Raw genomic sequence first — 14,523 nt, forward strand, 5'->3', positions numbered from 1 at the left:
ATATAGGCTTTTTCTTAAATGCTTGCCAGATTTAAAGAACTCATGCACATGCATAAAGCCATACTAAAATGGGGGTTAAATTACAGGGACTCTGTTACACAGCATATCCTCCCCTACACACATACCATTTCTGTCTTTCTCAGTTTCTCAGGCTTGCTGTTTCCACTGAATCCCTGCCTCAATTGATTTTACTGGTTTTACATTTTGCCAGTGGTTTTCTATTCCTCTCTGCCCTCAGTTACTTTCACTTCTGCCTACTTCTGTGCTTCCCTATCCTTTCCCTCTGTTTGCTCCACATGACTTTGTTCCCCACCTCTTGATCTTCTAGTCCTGGTTTAAATTTTTCATTTGTTCCACTCTCTGTAAACAGAATTCCTTCCTCCTCTTCAAATCTCCCTATTAAATCTATGCATGGGTTTGAGCTTAGTATTGACTCTAAGCCTTATTCACAGAGGCTTGGGGAAATTTGGCTGTGCTTACCTATAACTATGAGGAATGAGATTAGCTGACGTTATGCTAAGCATGAGGGATTCTGCATGGTCAAAGCTCTGCAGGTTAACTGCAGCACCCTCTTCCATCACTATACAGCACCATCGTTTGCTCTCCATAATCTCGTTCCTCTCCCAGATAAAGAAACTAAATTCATTTCTGTAAAATGCTCTCCATTTGTTTTCTTTCTGGAAAGTTTTTGAATGTCTGTGAAATAAGTGAAATTCAAAACAGCTACTGAGGAGGCATCTTCACATACCTCAATCAACCACACTTTTGTTCAGCTTTCATACCTATTGGGATCTGTTTCCAAAACCCTTTGCTAGTCTCTCAGAACGAGAAGCATCATTAACTAAGCAAAAATTGATTCATTACAGTGAGAAAAATTTTCAACAGCTATGTGTTGTTAGCCCAAACCACAGGCTGCTGTGATCTTATGAATACACAGGAGGAAGCTGTGGAGAATTCTCACACACAAAAAGCCTCAGATGGTGCCAGTGCTTGAAAGCCTGAAGGCCGAAGAGGTTCAATGAAAGTCCTGTTGGGGTAGCTGAGAGCAACTCAACAGGGCAGCTCCTTTCTCTCATTAGATTAGTCCATCAAAATCATTAAGAAAAGAAGAACAAGCATTCATCCTTAGTGACTGTGGAAAAAACAAACTGCAGAGTCCAAATGCTATATAAGCGACTGCAGGAATGTATGTCCTGGTAACTGATGTCCTTGAAACAACAATATTGAAAAGGTGAGAACTGTCTTTATTCAGAGACTTGTAGAACGTAGCTTGAAGGAACCCAGAGAGGTCATCCTGTTCATTCCCTTTTCTAAGGCAATATCAACTCTCCCTAATGTTGAGTGGGCTTGCTCTGAAACTTAATACCCATTGTGATACTGAAATTGCTGTTTGACTGCCTATCAAAGCTTTTAAAATAAAATGATGGTGAATAACTTTAAGAAAATTGACACCTCCTACTTTGGCTGGCGTCTTTTTTTAATACTGTTAGTGAGCAGAGCTTGGAGAGTTCTGGGAATTTTCCCCCTCATCTGACCACAGATTTTCAAAAACGAAAATTTATTCTATTGAAAACCTATCATGTTAAAGCTAAGAGGAATTGTAGCTGTCAATCAAAGAAGGGGAAGAATATTCTTCCCATTTATTTCTGTAAAGCTCATAGAAATCATGTTCCTTTATAGACAGTAGGAAGAAAACAACCTTGCCCTGAGAAGATAAATTCAGTGTATAAAATCATGTAAAATGATAGTCTAGAGGGAATGGCAATCAGAGAAATGAAGTGAGTGAGAACAGTGCTCAATGGAGTGTTTTGTATGAGGAATTCAGGTCATTTATTTCATTGGTGTTTCATGTTGTCTCCTGTGGAAGAGATAAGAGAGGAGGGTTAATTTGCTCCCCATTGTGATCAGACAAGAGAGGGGAGAACAGAGAAGGCTGGTTCAGAGTCCAGGTTCAGAACAGCAAGGGGAAAGGTGTTTGTCTAAGGAGGCATTTAAGGGAAGGAAGGGAGAGCTTTGGTACACAAGAACAGGGAGATGGTTCTAAGCAAATGGGCTAGGCACAGCCATCTGTGGGAGCAGAAAAAGGGAACCTTAATCAAAGTGGATCAGAAGGGTCAGTGAAACAAGCTAAAATGGGAAATGAGCACCACTACATCCGCTTTGAAGACCAAGTCTTGTAGTGTGAATTTGAAAAGGGCCAGTGTAGCAGGAGAGACATCGCTGTAGCTGCAGTACTTTAAGAAGAACATCCTCCATAAAAGCTCCCTTTAAGTTTACAAAAACTGCCACACCTACAGTACAGCCTCCTCCAAACCCAGATAAGTGATGTTCATTACCATTAATGAAAAGTCATGGTCAAAGCACACAGCGTATTTTCAAGCATTGGCAGGAGCACTTTTTACAGTATTGCCATGTTAACTTCCTAAGAGACTTCACAGTAAAATACTAAGACAGTTAGTAGTTATTGCCGATTTTAACAAGAAATGTTTATCACTGGCAAATAATAAATACAGCACTACTGCAAATTAACTTCTTTGCTATTCCCAACTCCTTGCAGAGGTTAGCAGCAGGCTATTTCAGCTAGCCTCGGTCATAAGCGTGCTCAGCTGCGTCTCAGCACCAGGATAGCCCAGGTTCAGCACAGCTCCTCTGAGCTGGCTCCCCTTTTCAGCTTGTAGTAGGAGAACAGCAAAGGTAGCACTGCCTCATGGTCCAATTTAATAGCAGCCATTATGGGTGTCACCTACCTGTCATGTCTGACTCACCCCACCATCTTTTTGTTGTTTTCATTTAAATATTTAAACACTCAAATATTCCAGCCACTTTACATTTCACCTCCTCAGAAAGAAGCAATGTTTCAGAGGTGTTACCATGGAAACAGTGGAGTGAGGAGGCAGCTAAACATGAAAGAAAGTCGTCCAACAGTAAATCCAGAGACGTGCTTTGGGGTAACTTGAAATTAAAAAATTTATAATTAATTGGGCTGCTGCTGAGCATCTGTTTGTACTTACTGCTTTCTTGTAGGTGACAAGAGGCCACCTTTTTGCCTGTGACAAGAAAATAAAATTTGCCTGTGCAGACCCAGTACCTAAAGTCCTTTTTGACACAAGACATAATACCACTCTTTGGAGATGACCACCGGAGTTTGTTATCAGCAAGGTCAGGCAACTGAAATGGTACTGTTAAGGATCAGCAACAGCAGCTTCCTCAAATGAATCAATCCCTACTGACAGCAGTGGGCTGTGAGTGTTGGAGAGCTGTGATTGAAGATATTTACAAAGTTTAATCAGACTACAGGAAAAAGAAGATTAGCATTAGTGGAAGTAAAAATGCAGCTAGATATGGCAAACCTCTTCCAATTACGCAAATGAATACACAGAGGCATTCTGCTCAGAAGTGGGTATTAAATTATCCTTGTGGATAAATATAAAAGCATACCTTTGTCAATCTGTCACTATATATCCTGAAATACCATAATTACCTCTCTCAAGCATGGGAAGGAACAACTCTCGGCTATTGCCTGTGCTCACATCATAAAATGATTTCCTGTGACTTTACATAGCCTTAGCTTTACTGAACTATATGTTGTCTGTATTGAAGGTAACAAAGGAAAATCCAATGTTTCAACTATGTCCTAGGCAAGGAAAGCTCAAAAAAAACCACTGTAATGAAGATCATATTCACTTCAGGCATTGGCAAATTGACCACAAAAACACACAATACATTTAAATATGCCACACAAAATGTTATGTTCAGAACAGATTCAGAAACAGAACATTAGAAACTTGAGCTTTAGTTGCTCTTCATAAGCCTTTAGATCATGCTTAAAACCATCATACTTTCACTTGTGGGCAAAGGAAGGGTCCTGGGAGATGTCTAAAACCTCTCCCTAGGGCTGGAAATTGTCGTGATGATTAAAAGAAGAATCTTTCTTGCCGTCAGTGACCACTAGAAAAATTCTGTCATTGTAGGCTGGCAGAGTGGGATACATCTCTAGCAAACCGACAGCTCTGGTTTGACCTGTACACTGAGCACCTGGCTGTTGGTGCCCAGGGTGGCCTATACTACCCACTCCACAGCTGCCATCCTCAGGAAGGGTGCCCAGCACCTGCTCAAAGGGTCGCCCTTGGGACCAACTGAGTTTTTTACTGACTTTCAGTTTCTCAGGAGTCTTTCTCCGTGGAACAATGGTTTTCTTCTTCACTTGCATCCACAAGGAGGTGGAAGCATTACTGGTGGAGCTTCTTGTTCAGAGACTTGGCAGTCTGCTCTGTGCAGGTAACCAGCTGCCACTGCACATTAGGAGTGCCTTGAGGAGAGAGAGGGCAGGCCAGATCCTATGAGCCTGAAACACTGATTTAACCATGCACTGTTGAGGGTGCCTTCTTCCTGGAGGGTTGGGCAGAGGGTCAGATGGGAAATGAGATATCTACATAGTCTACAGCCTAGGTAAACTATGAGGGAGCGTGAGGGGACTCATCTGCTGAGACTTGGGACACTGGTGCGACCTTGCTACCAGCAAACCCCGAGGAGCAGATCCTACCCATATCCAGCTGGCTTGGGACCATGTGGAAGTGACCAGGCAGGCCAATTCATAACAGGCTGGCAGAGCATCAGGGCATCAGACAGGTTGTTACGGTCCTCGTAAAATATAACCACTCTACAGCTTTTGACAGAAGATAGTTTATACAATTCGCTACACATATATATATATCTATCTCAAATCTCTTTGGACTAGCATAACAGTACAGCTAAATAAATGTTTATCTGGAGAAAACTGATCTGCTGTCCATTTCACAATCATTTAAAAAAAGTACCAAGTTGCATTTAGCTTTGTGACTGATGGAGTCTCACAGAATTAGTTATGCTGTTGGCATTGACTGTGCACAGAAAAAGAAGAGATGGGCTGTGGTTTATGCAATTTGTTTTTCTCACTGTTGGAAATCTATCATACTTTTCCTGCCCAAATTATCAAGATGGTTGATAAGCTGGAAATAAATCAGATCATTGAGGTGAAAGTTACACGCTATTGTGTAACTGAACCGTATTTCCTATCTTAGCCTTCCAAACTCTAACAAATAAATTAAAAACAAAAAAGGCAAGTATTCTGGAAGATTTAACTAGCCTTAAAATTTGATTTTCAGTTTTTAAATTAATCCTAATTAATGAATTCTTAATTATATGCAAAGCAAAACCACAAAATCTCCAGAGGCTTAGCTGTGACTTTGCCATGAAAACTGAGTCAAAGGGCACAGCTTTGTTTTTGTTGTTTTTGTCCCCCCAGAACAGATCAGAAGCTTCCAGAGCGAGGCTGCCTCCTGCTTTCCTTCTGCTCCGTGCCTGGCACAGCCTACCCCACCATGTGCTACGGCTGCCTTAGCTGCCATGGCAGACGTCCTGTCATGCCCCCTTGCTTGAGGTGGGAATGCAGCAACCCCCAGCCTTCGGGATTTGCACTGCTGCACGGTTTGTGCGGGTTAGGAAGCTAACAAGCACATACACTGCTACTCTTTCTTGAATGTTTACATCAAGTACCCTTCCTGAACGAAGCCCCCCCGTTTCACCTCCTCTGAAAAAATCTCTTTAGCCTTCTTTTCTCAGTGTTTCTGAGTTGCTGCTCACTGACTCCGACAGACCCTGGACCAAGTCCTAAGAGGAGAAAAATGTTTCAGCTCATCCTCAAGTCTCTGAGCAAGCCAGTCATCCAGAAAAAAAAAACCACTTAAAGTCACTCACAGAATAATAATCATGCCCAGGGTCTGATACCTTTTTCCCGTGTTTCAACAGGCAGATGAACCCATTAATGTGAGTAGAGTTACATGAAACCCAGACTGGGCTTTGCTGTCACTGACACGGTGCCCCTGGCTCAGAGCTTCCTGGAGGGGATTACACTGAGTTACTTGTGACCAACCGACACTGAGCATTGGCGTGCTCGCTGGTGATTTTCAAATGCTAGCTTACAACAGGTAAGTATCCTAGCTGCTATTTTTCTTACTTATAGGCTGTTAAAAAAGCAGTAACAAGAAAATCATTACCACAGAATCCAAAACACTGAAAATCTTTTCTTTGCCTTGGTAAAATACCTGGCTAGTATGAATGCTCATGATTTCTCTGGTGAACTCAATGGTACTAAGGCATCATTACACTTTCAAAAATCTAGTGCTATTTAGCAAGTAAAACATTTTACAGTCTCGGACTTTACTGAGAAGTGGGCTTAGAGGGGAAGGAGATAAAACGTTTTAGCTCTAGCTCAATTGTACTTTTAAACTTCTCAGTCATACCTGTTTTGCTACCTGAAGAATTTTAAGGAAGTGAAATCAAATGTCGATCTGATCTTAGGTGATGTGCAATATTTATTCTGAAGGCTCACGCAGGTTCTTTCACTGTTGAATTATTTACAACATGCACACAGTCATGCCTCAATAGATCACTCTATAACTCCACCATGTAAAATGAAAGTAATTTGCACATTGTAAATATGTGTGTGTGTGTGTGTGTGTGTAGAGGCTTAGTAAGAATCAGTATTAATGATCAGCCATCCATGCAAAGGACAGAAGAATGTAATTTATTAAAGATAGGGAGAGGCTTTGCAGGTGGAAACAAATACAAAATCCAGCTAGTCCAGCATGTATCTTGAGCACCAATTAGTAATGGAGGTTGCAAAAGAAGGTTGAAGAAATTGAGTCTTAACAAGAAGTCTTGTTTTTAATGCCAGGTAACTGGAGATTAGTTTAAATTGTGAAACTTGGAGGAGTTTGATCCTTCAGTATTATTTTTGGTTTTGTGGGTTGTTTTTTTCAGTTTCACTAGCTAATGACTCAGGGCACCTGTTACACTTATAAACACCCAGCCTCTCCATGAATCTTGCTAATTTCTTAGTCTATACAAACAGTTAACAGGGTGCTTCTCCTAACCTGGCTTCATACATTTTTTCCTTTGTGCTGACGACTTTTAAAGGGCTGTGTCTATTTGCTTATGAAATGGTAAGTGATGTGATTTACATTAAAAATCCATGTGGGCAAAAGTATTTTCTTTTTGAGAGTTTCCTCCAGGCGTATAATTATGCCTTGGGGTTTTACGATTGATATGATGATGCATTGTAGGGCTAAAGAGCTGCTGAAGACATATGTTTATTTCATACCCTTTATTTTTAAAATCTGTATGCCAGAAGATATGTACCCTTTCACAGGGGAGTATGCAAAAGAACAGTGCAGGGCAGAAGGAAATCCAAAACTAGGAACTAGAGAAGTGGTAATTCCATTCCATGCTATTCCTGAAGACTGTGGAAACCCACCTGAGGGAACTTTGCAGCCTTGTGATTCGGTGAGAGCTTGGGAGCAGAGTCTGGCAGTAACCTCCTGCCTAGCACGCTCCGTCCTGTCCCACAGAGATCCAGCACGTGTCCCATGCTGTCAAAGCAGCATTCATGTTTCGTCTGAATTTGCACATGCCTTAGAGTGGAGCTTTCTATGCATGTAATGAAGCAGAATAGAGGAAAGTCCAAGTGGAGGGTGAAGAAGATGGGGAAGTAGAGGGAGCCAAAAGCAGAGTCAGAGAAAACACTGGATGTTAGGAAACCCAAGTTGTCCACTGCTTGTTTCTACGAAGCTCCAACCATCTTCTCCGGGACGGCATCTTCTCAGAGAAATTTGGAAAGGCTGATTTCCTGCGTGATCTGCTGGAGATCTTCCTTCCCATTACATGCCTTCTCAGAAGGGAGCTGAAGTATTAGTTTGACAGACTGCCAAAGATAGCAGAATATGCACTTCTGTTGAGCGTATCATCCCTGACCCTCACACAGTACTGTAGTAACAGGGGTTGATGTATCACAGACTGGGTTAGTATTTTTGTTCCAGTCAGTGGTGAAATGTATTTTTCACTAAAGCATTTGTACTAGCAACCAAGGAATTCTTGTATTTTATGTTGTCATGATTAGTCACACCATTTTCACCATAACTGAAAAAGAGAAATAGGCACTGAGAAATCATCACTGAGCACATGCCTTTGTGGTTTGGAGAGGATGGATGGGGGTTGGAGTGCAGAGGAATGTATTTTGGGTCTTTGTGACCCTGCCCTGTGAGCAAGAGGGAAAACCATGGGTTGTTCAAGGATGTGTTTGTCAATGCCAGTAAGGGAGAGAAAGTTGGAAAATTAAAAAAAAAAAAAAAAAAAAAAAATTTATATATATTTCTATTCTTGGAAGTCTCCTTTCTCATCTTATTACCTTTGCAATTACACATTTTAATTCTGTAATTTTCCATTTCAGTACACATACTACATTCAAATGCATTTGTCTCTAGAACCCTGATCTTACCAAGCCTTGGCACTGTCTGCTCTGCTGATGTCACTGAACTTTGAGAATTTAGCCTAATGTGTTTTGACCAGTAATGAGCCAAATGCACATATTCACAAGTACTTCAGAAGTTCATTTTGGACCCAAATCTACTGCTAACTTCCGATTCTTCAAATGCTGTAGCTTATTTATCTACTGGAAAAGCTACTGAGAATATTTTACAAAATGCAGCATTTTCATTAAAAAAGAGTATCTGTTCCTGTTGTACATTGTCTTTTTTCTTCCATACTCTCTGTCTGCAGCCATTCATCCACATTTGAGGTTTTATAGATTTACTTACAAAACTGAAATTCTGTCCACATCAGAACCCCAAGCCACAGGTGGCCACTTCCTTCTGCAGCTGAGACTCGCCTGTCTGGCTAGCCTCCCACCTCCAAAGTCTTTCTCGGTGTCACTCTTCATGCCCTCTGGCAAGCTGTTTCTTCATTTTTCTCATCCCCTCCACATGATTTTACTCCTTCCTGCTGCTCACACAGAAAACTCTATATTCACAATCAGTCCCCAGGCAAACATTCATTTTTGACCAGCCATGCACATCTATGTTCGCGCAATGTCTCCCATAGTTCCTGCTATAGTATTCCACTAAGAAACTTAATCACTTCCTACATTTCTCCCAAATTAAGAGTATCTGAAATGCCCTTTACTATAACAAGGGGGGGGGGGGGGGGGGGCTGATTTTGGTCTCACACAGATATTAATGAGGACTAATTACATAGAGGCTGGTGGAAGCAACCCCAGATGAACCCAGTGAGTGCCCTTCAGTTTCAAGAAGCACCACATAAATCACTCTTTCCCATAGGTTTGCTTGCCAGAGATTAGAGGCATTAGCAGGTATCTTTAAACTAGTCACAGGAAAAGGCATTATTCAGTAATGCACATAAGAAGGAGACCTCTGTGTTTATGAAAACAAACGTATGAAGAAACCATTTACCTTTTTTAACACCTTATTTCCCTTTGCTGGGCTAGGCCAGCTGTGCTAAAAAAACAAAGAAAACAAAGAATAGCCTCAAGGCAGATGCATTAGTCTCTGCATCAGTATCAGTTTCTCTCCTTCTCCAAGAGTGACTTCACAGTAGGAATTAAAATACTTTACTACGATAGACACATAGAGAACAAGAGCTACATGCTGCAGAATGCAGATGGGACTCAGAGTTGCTAACACGGCTGATATTTTTCGTTGGTCCATACCATCACATACACACAACCATATAGCCATAAAAAGCTCTCATTAGCCAGCAAAACATTGAAACTTTGAATGGCTCCCAGCCCTATATTACAAAATCTTTGAAGAATATAAAAACTGAGGATTCATTTGTCAGTTCAGCAACTGTTCCAACTCTCAGCATTCAAACACTATTTGTATTGCTTAATGCACCAATTGTTGTGATCAAAACCCTGACAAGGTTATGACTAAAATCGTGCACAGAACCTGAATCAGCACCTAGAGAAATCAATGGGATTTTTTTTTTTGCTTAATAGGAATCAGATCTTTTCCTTACACCATAGCAAGCTATGGAAAAGAGATGACAATGCAGAAAAGAATAAGACTAATAAATTAATTCTGCCCAATCATCATTATCCAACTATTCCTTGTAGAAAAAAATAAGACTAATAAATTAATTCTGCCCAATCATCATTATCCAACTATTCCTTATAGTCATTCTGGGAAGAATAGCTGCTTTGAATCAATTTGGAAACTGCTTTCTGCAGACAAGCTGAGAGAGATGAAAGGAAAGTCTCGGCAAACCTCAGTTGTCATTAACTGTGATGGATCCAGGCTTCTGAAACCACCATCTGATTAGACAAACTTGTGCCCAGGGCAACATAAAAAATCAAAGAAAATATGCCTCACCAAGTCTTCCCAGTGCTCTGTTTGAGCATTTTTGAAGCTTGTGTTACAGGACTATTTCAGAGAAGTGGGAATTAAGGAAATTTTTTCTGTAGAGCCCTGCAACATATTTCTGGGTAATAACCCAGTATTAAAATTTGATTTTTTATTTGGAGAAACCCCAGCAAAACCAATAGAATGTGTGTAGAGAGAAACTGCAGAGTTTCATGCCCTTCGTATATCTGAGGAATTCCCTAAACAAAGAGTTTTTCCATATCTGCAGAAAAAGATACTGCTTGTTTATGCAATAGATTTCCCTATGCACCTCTGCGATGCTTGTTTCATATTTTAACTAAGAAAGCAAAAGTTTAGTAAAGGTAACATTTCAGAAATAAAGACATAGAAATCACATTGAGATAAGCTTAGCTACAAATAAAGGGACCAAAACAACTGCTACAGAGCTTACACAGTTGGGATAGAAAGTCGTATAATCCTGGCAAAGTTAAATGAAAAAAGGTGCTTAAACCAAACAGCGATATCACTGCAGCTGCTATTGAGAATGACTTACAAAATGGATCGAATTTTTTAATGCAAAAAAAGAGTAACAAAGAACAAACTAGGACACTTACAACACAAGTCTGTGTGTTAGAAGGAGCCTCAAAGGAAATTTAACAATTCCCCTGAAAACTGGACCTCGTTTATAGGATATGCCACTAATTAAGTCAGTAACTACAATGCATGAGGGAAACATGACTTTCCAAGTTGCATGTATATAAACAGTAAGGGAGAAGGAAGTCTCTTTTGCATGCACATCAGTTTCTGTTACATTTCTCCATTCCAGCAGGAATTATTAAAAGAACAGAAAGATGTATTTAAAAACCTCTAGAAAATCATCAGCACGCACCAATATGCTCAGCAGTGCAGAAAGCACTTGACAATTCTCTAATTACCAGGGCACACCTAGCAAGTTAACCTTTTGTATTCACATGCTGACTACCAGGCAGTAGGTAATACATGTCTGTCTACGTAGGTCCATGGAAATATGGGTTGTATCATTACAAAGTGAGAACAGTGTACCATCTGTCTATCTAATACTATCCATGCGGTAAGCACATCACTATTTTAAGCCTCAAACTCCTCAGTATCAAGAAGGCAGAAGACAAGTGTTGCCATTACATTGTAGTTATATTTGTGATATGTGTACTTTTTGCCTGGGAGTGAAAATCTAAGATTAGTAGCCAAAAATATTTGGAGAGTTATCACAGTACCAGTGCTTTGGACTTTTCACTACACCAGATGATACTTCATTATCCCAGAAAAAGCTAAATTGTTACCTAAAACGGGCATATTTGCAAAATGCAAAATGCAGAAGAAGATTTCTTGTCTGTCTCTGAAGATTGAGTTAAAGAAGGGACTTCAGTAAGAACAGCCCAATGGCTAAATATCAAATGCATGAGAAGCCAGGTAAATACCCAGATGATCTGGCACCAAACCATATGGTGGGTTGCTAAGGGTATCCAGTGCTGAAAGCTAGCAAAGGAACACCTCCATGCACTGTAGTCAAGAATGGCAATTACTAGAATGTAAATAGCAAAACTAAACATGAAGATCATGGCTGTGAAAGAAAAGGAGTTAATAAATTCATATATAGCGATCATTCCATGAATGTGTATCACGAGGCATATTCTGTATCCATAAATACGTGTATCTGCTATGAAAAAAGTGATGAGTTAACTAAGCCCTGACTCCCCTTAGCAACAGAGAATATTTTCCTCTCAGTTTAGAACAGTAGCTCTTTCATGTTTTATTACCATGTAGTTTTCCAAATAAGTTACTTGTGGCAAAAGTGCATGTCTCCAGGAACTGCAGGAAATCCCTGCCACTTGGTCCTGCCTCTGCAGTTCTGGTTTGAGTGCTCCCTCCAATAGCTGTTGTTTGGCCTGTGTCTTTTCTAAGAGCTGATGCTCAAATCTCAACACGATGAATATTTCACCATCTTCCATCATCATGTTTTTGCCTCGTGTTTGTGACTACACATATTCATGTCCCCATGAAATGTAAGTCTGTCCTTTTTCCCCAAAACAGTTAGATCCTTACATGACCCCACTGTTCTCAGAATGCTTTAGTTTACTGATTGGCAAATGTCTCTCTTCCATATTTGCAAGCTGGAGTAGTGCTGGTACTGTAGACCCAGCCACAGTATCAGCCATTGCACTGGGTTACTTTTACTGAGAACTATTCAAAATGTTCTGCTATCTGGGAACAGCTTATTGTTCATTTCCTTGCTTTTTGCAGCACTTTTTAAAAATCCTAGCAATTTTATCTGCCTGTTCATCTTTGCCCATTCTTGAGTCAACATCATTGCTTTGGAAATGTGGAGTATTTTTGCTGTTTAACCTTTTGCAATTAAAACCACCTTAATATTTTGCCAGATATCCATACCCGAGCTCATTAGATCTCTGCTATCTTTGCTGATCTTGCTTCAGTAAAGAACTTTTCTCATTTTCCAGGTACCAATGTACCTGGGAAATTGATAGTTCATTTTCCAAGTACCAATGTTTGAGTGATTTAGAGGTATACTTGAAACAATAGCCTGGGTATGAAGAGTCAGTTGGGTTTGTACAGATACTGTGTTCATCTCACTGGTTCATTGACATTTCACAAGAAAGTGGTGTCTGTACTGTTGGCATAGTTTATTTTCTGTTGCTGTCTTTTCATATTAGAAGGCTGCTCTAGATAAGACAACAGTTGTCTGTCTGTCCCCCTGTCATTCCCTTTCTAATGTAGAGCAGAGTTGCAGTTCCAATAGCATTCACCAAAAATATTTTGGGTTCCTCGTGGCAACACTGAAGTGCTTTGAATTGCTCCCTGTCCTTAGATTTGTGAGTCTAAGTCCTAACATGGAAATACAGTATTGCAGGATACTCTCTATCGTGTCAGGGGTGGTTTTACCCTGTTGGCAATACAGAACCTGATGTCTACAGCTCTCTGCTGAGTTCATGTTGAGTTTTCTGAGCATTCCTAATAGATAGCTTTTACCTGACTTTGATGTGAAAGCTACCTATCGTCTGTGGTCCAAAACCTATCTCTGTTCTCTCCATTACATGACTTATTTTTGCTGGGTGACAATTCCAGTTTCTCCTCTTGATCTTAAAGAAACTATTCACTCTCTTTTGATGTTGCGCTACTTTTGCTTGTGTATCACTGCCTGACCTCTGCAGTTAAGGCCAGTCAGATGTTTGAAAATTACTTACCTTCCATCATATCATATACATATAAAATCTCACATTTGGAGTTGCTGCTTTTTGTCTTGGTATGGTGCTTCATTATTTTTCATTTTACTTATTGGTAAACTCTGCAAAAATTATTACACATGACCCAATATGCAGAACTTTTTCCACTAGCATTTTCCACTCTCCATTATACCTTCAGGTTTTCCTTTATATTCAGTTTGTTTCTCTGCCTTTTGCATTTGCACAAATATTGATGTATTTATTTTCCTTGATTTTCATGAGCAAAATAATTACCTCAGTTTCTTCACCGCTTATGCTGTGCATTTGCAGATGAATGTATTCACGTGTACATGTCTATGGCTCTTAGTAAAGTTAACGTGAGCTCCCTGAACAGTCTTAGTCAAGCACATTTCTCTTGTCCCTATCATTTCTGACACATTCACCTTTTTAGAAGTGACAATCCAGGAGCTGACTATTTTGTGATATGCTGGTGTATTGTTTCTCCAGATCTTTTCTCACAAAGAAACCTTTTATTTATGACATCTTTTGAAAGATGAAATGGTTTTTAAAGCATCCCTAGGATTTTACACAGTTTGTCTTGGTTCGATGCTCCTGCTAACACATGTAGCAGTTTTTACCAATTGCAGCTGATGGTGTGGCTAAGCTTACTCTGACTTGCATTATATCTACACACTAGTGCTACTAAACTGATCCTCCCTTAAGTCCAGCCCTGCAGGGGTAGAAAATCTACGGTGTAATCAGGTTTCTTTGATTTATTTTTTTTTCTTCTTTTCCTTTGTGCTATTCAGTATTAAGAAAGATCCCAGGCCATACAATGGGCTAGTCCTTTCTCCAATTACTGTGTCCACTCATCTAGCACTTCCTGAAAGTAGAATTCCCTGAACTGTGAGGTATAATCATTCAACAGCTTCTCCTATATGGAATAGTACCTGTTGAAAACCACAGGTCAGTGCCCTGCTCAGGACTATACTTCCTGCATGACCTTTGACAAATCACTCACCCTGCCTGTACCAAGATGACTAAATATTTAGTAGTGGTATTTATGCCAAAAAGGACTGCTCCATAGTGATAGAGATGCACAGGGACCA

At 40.2% G+C, this 14,523-nt stretch overlaps 1 long non-coding RNA gene across 1 annotated transcript; it reads left to right on the plus strand.

Annotated features, from left to right (window-relative positions):
• Window positions 1-545: 545 nt before the first annotated feature.
• LOC138685435 (uncharacterized) lies at window positions 546-7,027 on the plus strand. Its single transcript, XR_011324686.1, has 2 exons — window positions 546-3,159; window positions 5,788-7,027. It is a non-coding gene; the product is annotated as an uncharacterized lncRNA (long non-coding RNA).
• Window positions 7,028-14,523: the final 7,496 nt, after the last annotated feature.

Source organism: Haliaeetus albicilla, chromosome 5 (assembly GCF_947461875.1).
Source record: "Haliaeetus albicilla chromosome 5, bHalAlb1.1, whole genome shotgun sequence".
Taxonomy (NCBI): Eukaryota; Metazoa; Chordata; class Aves; order Accipitriformes; family Accipitridae; genus Haliaeetus; species Haliaeetus albicilla.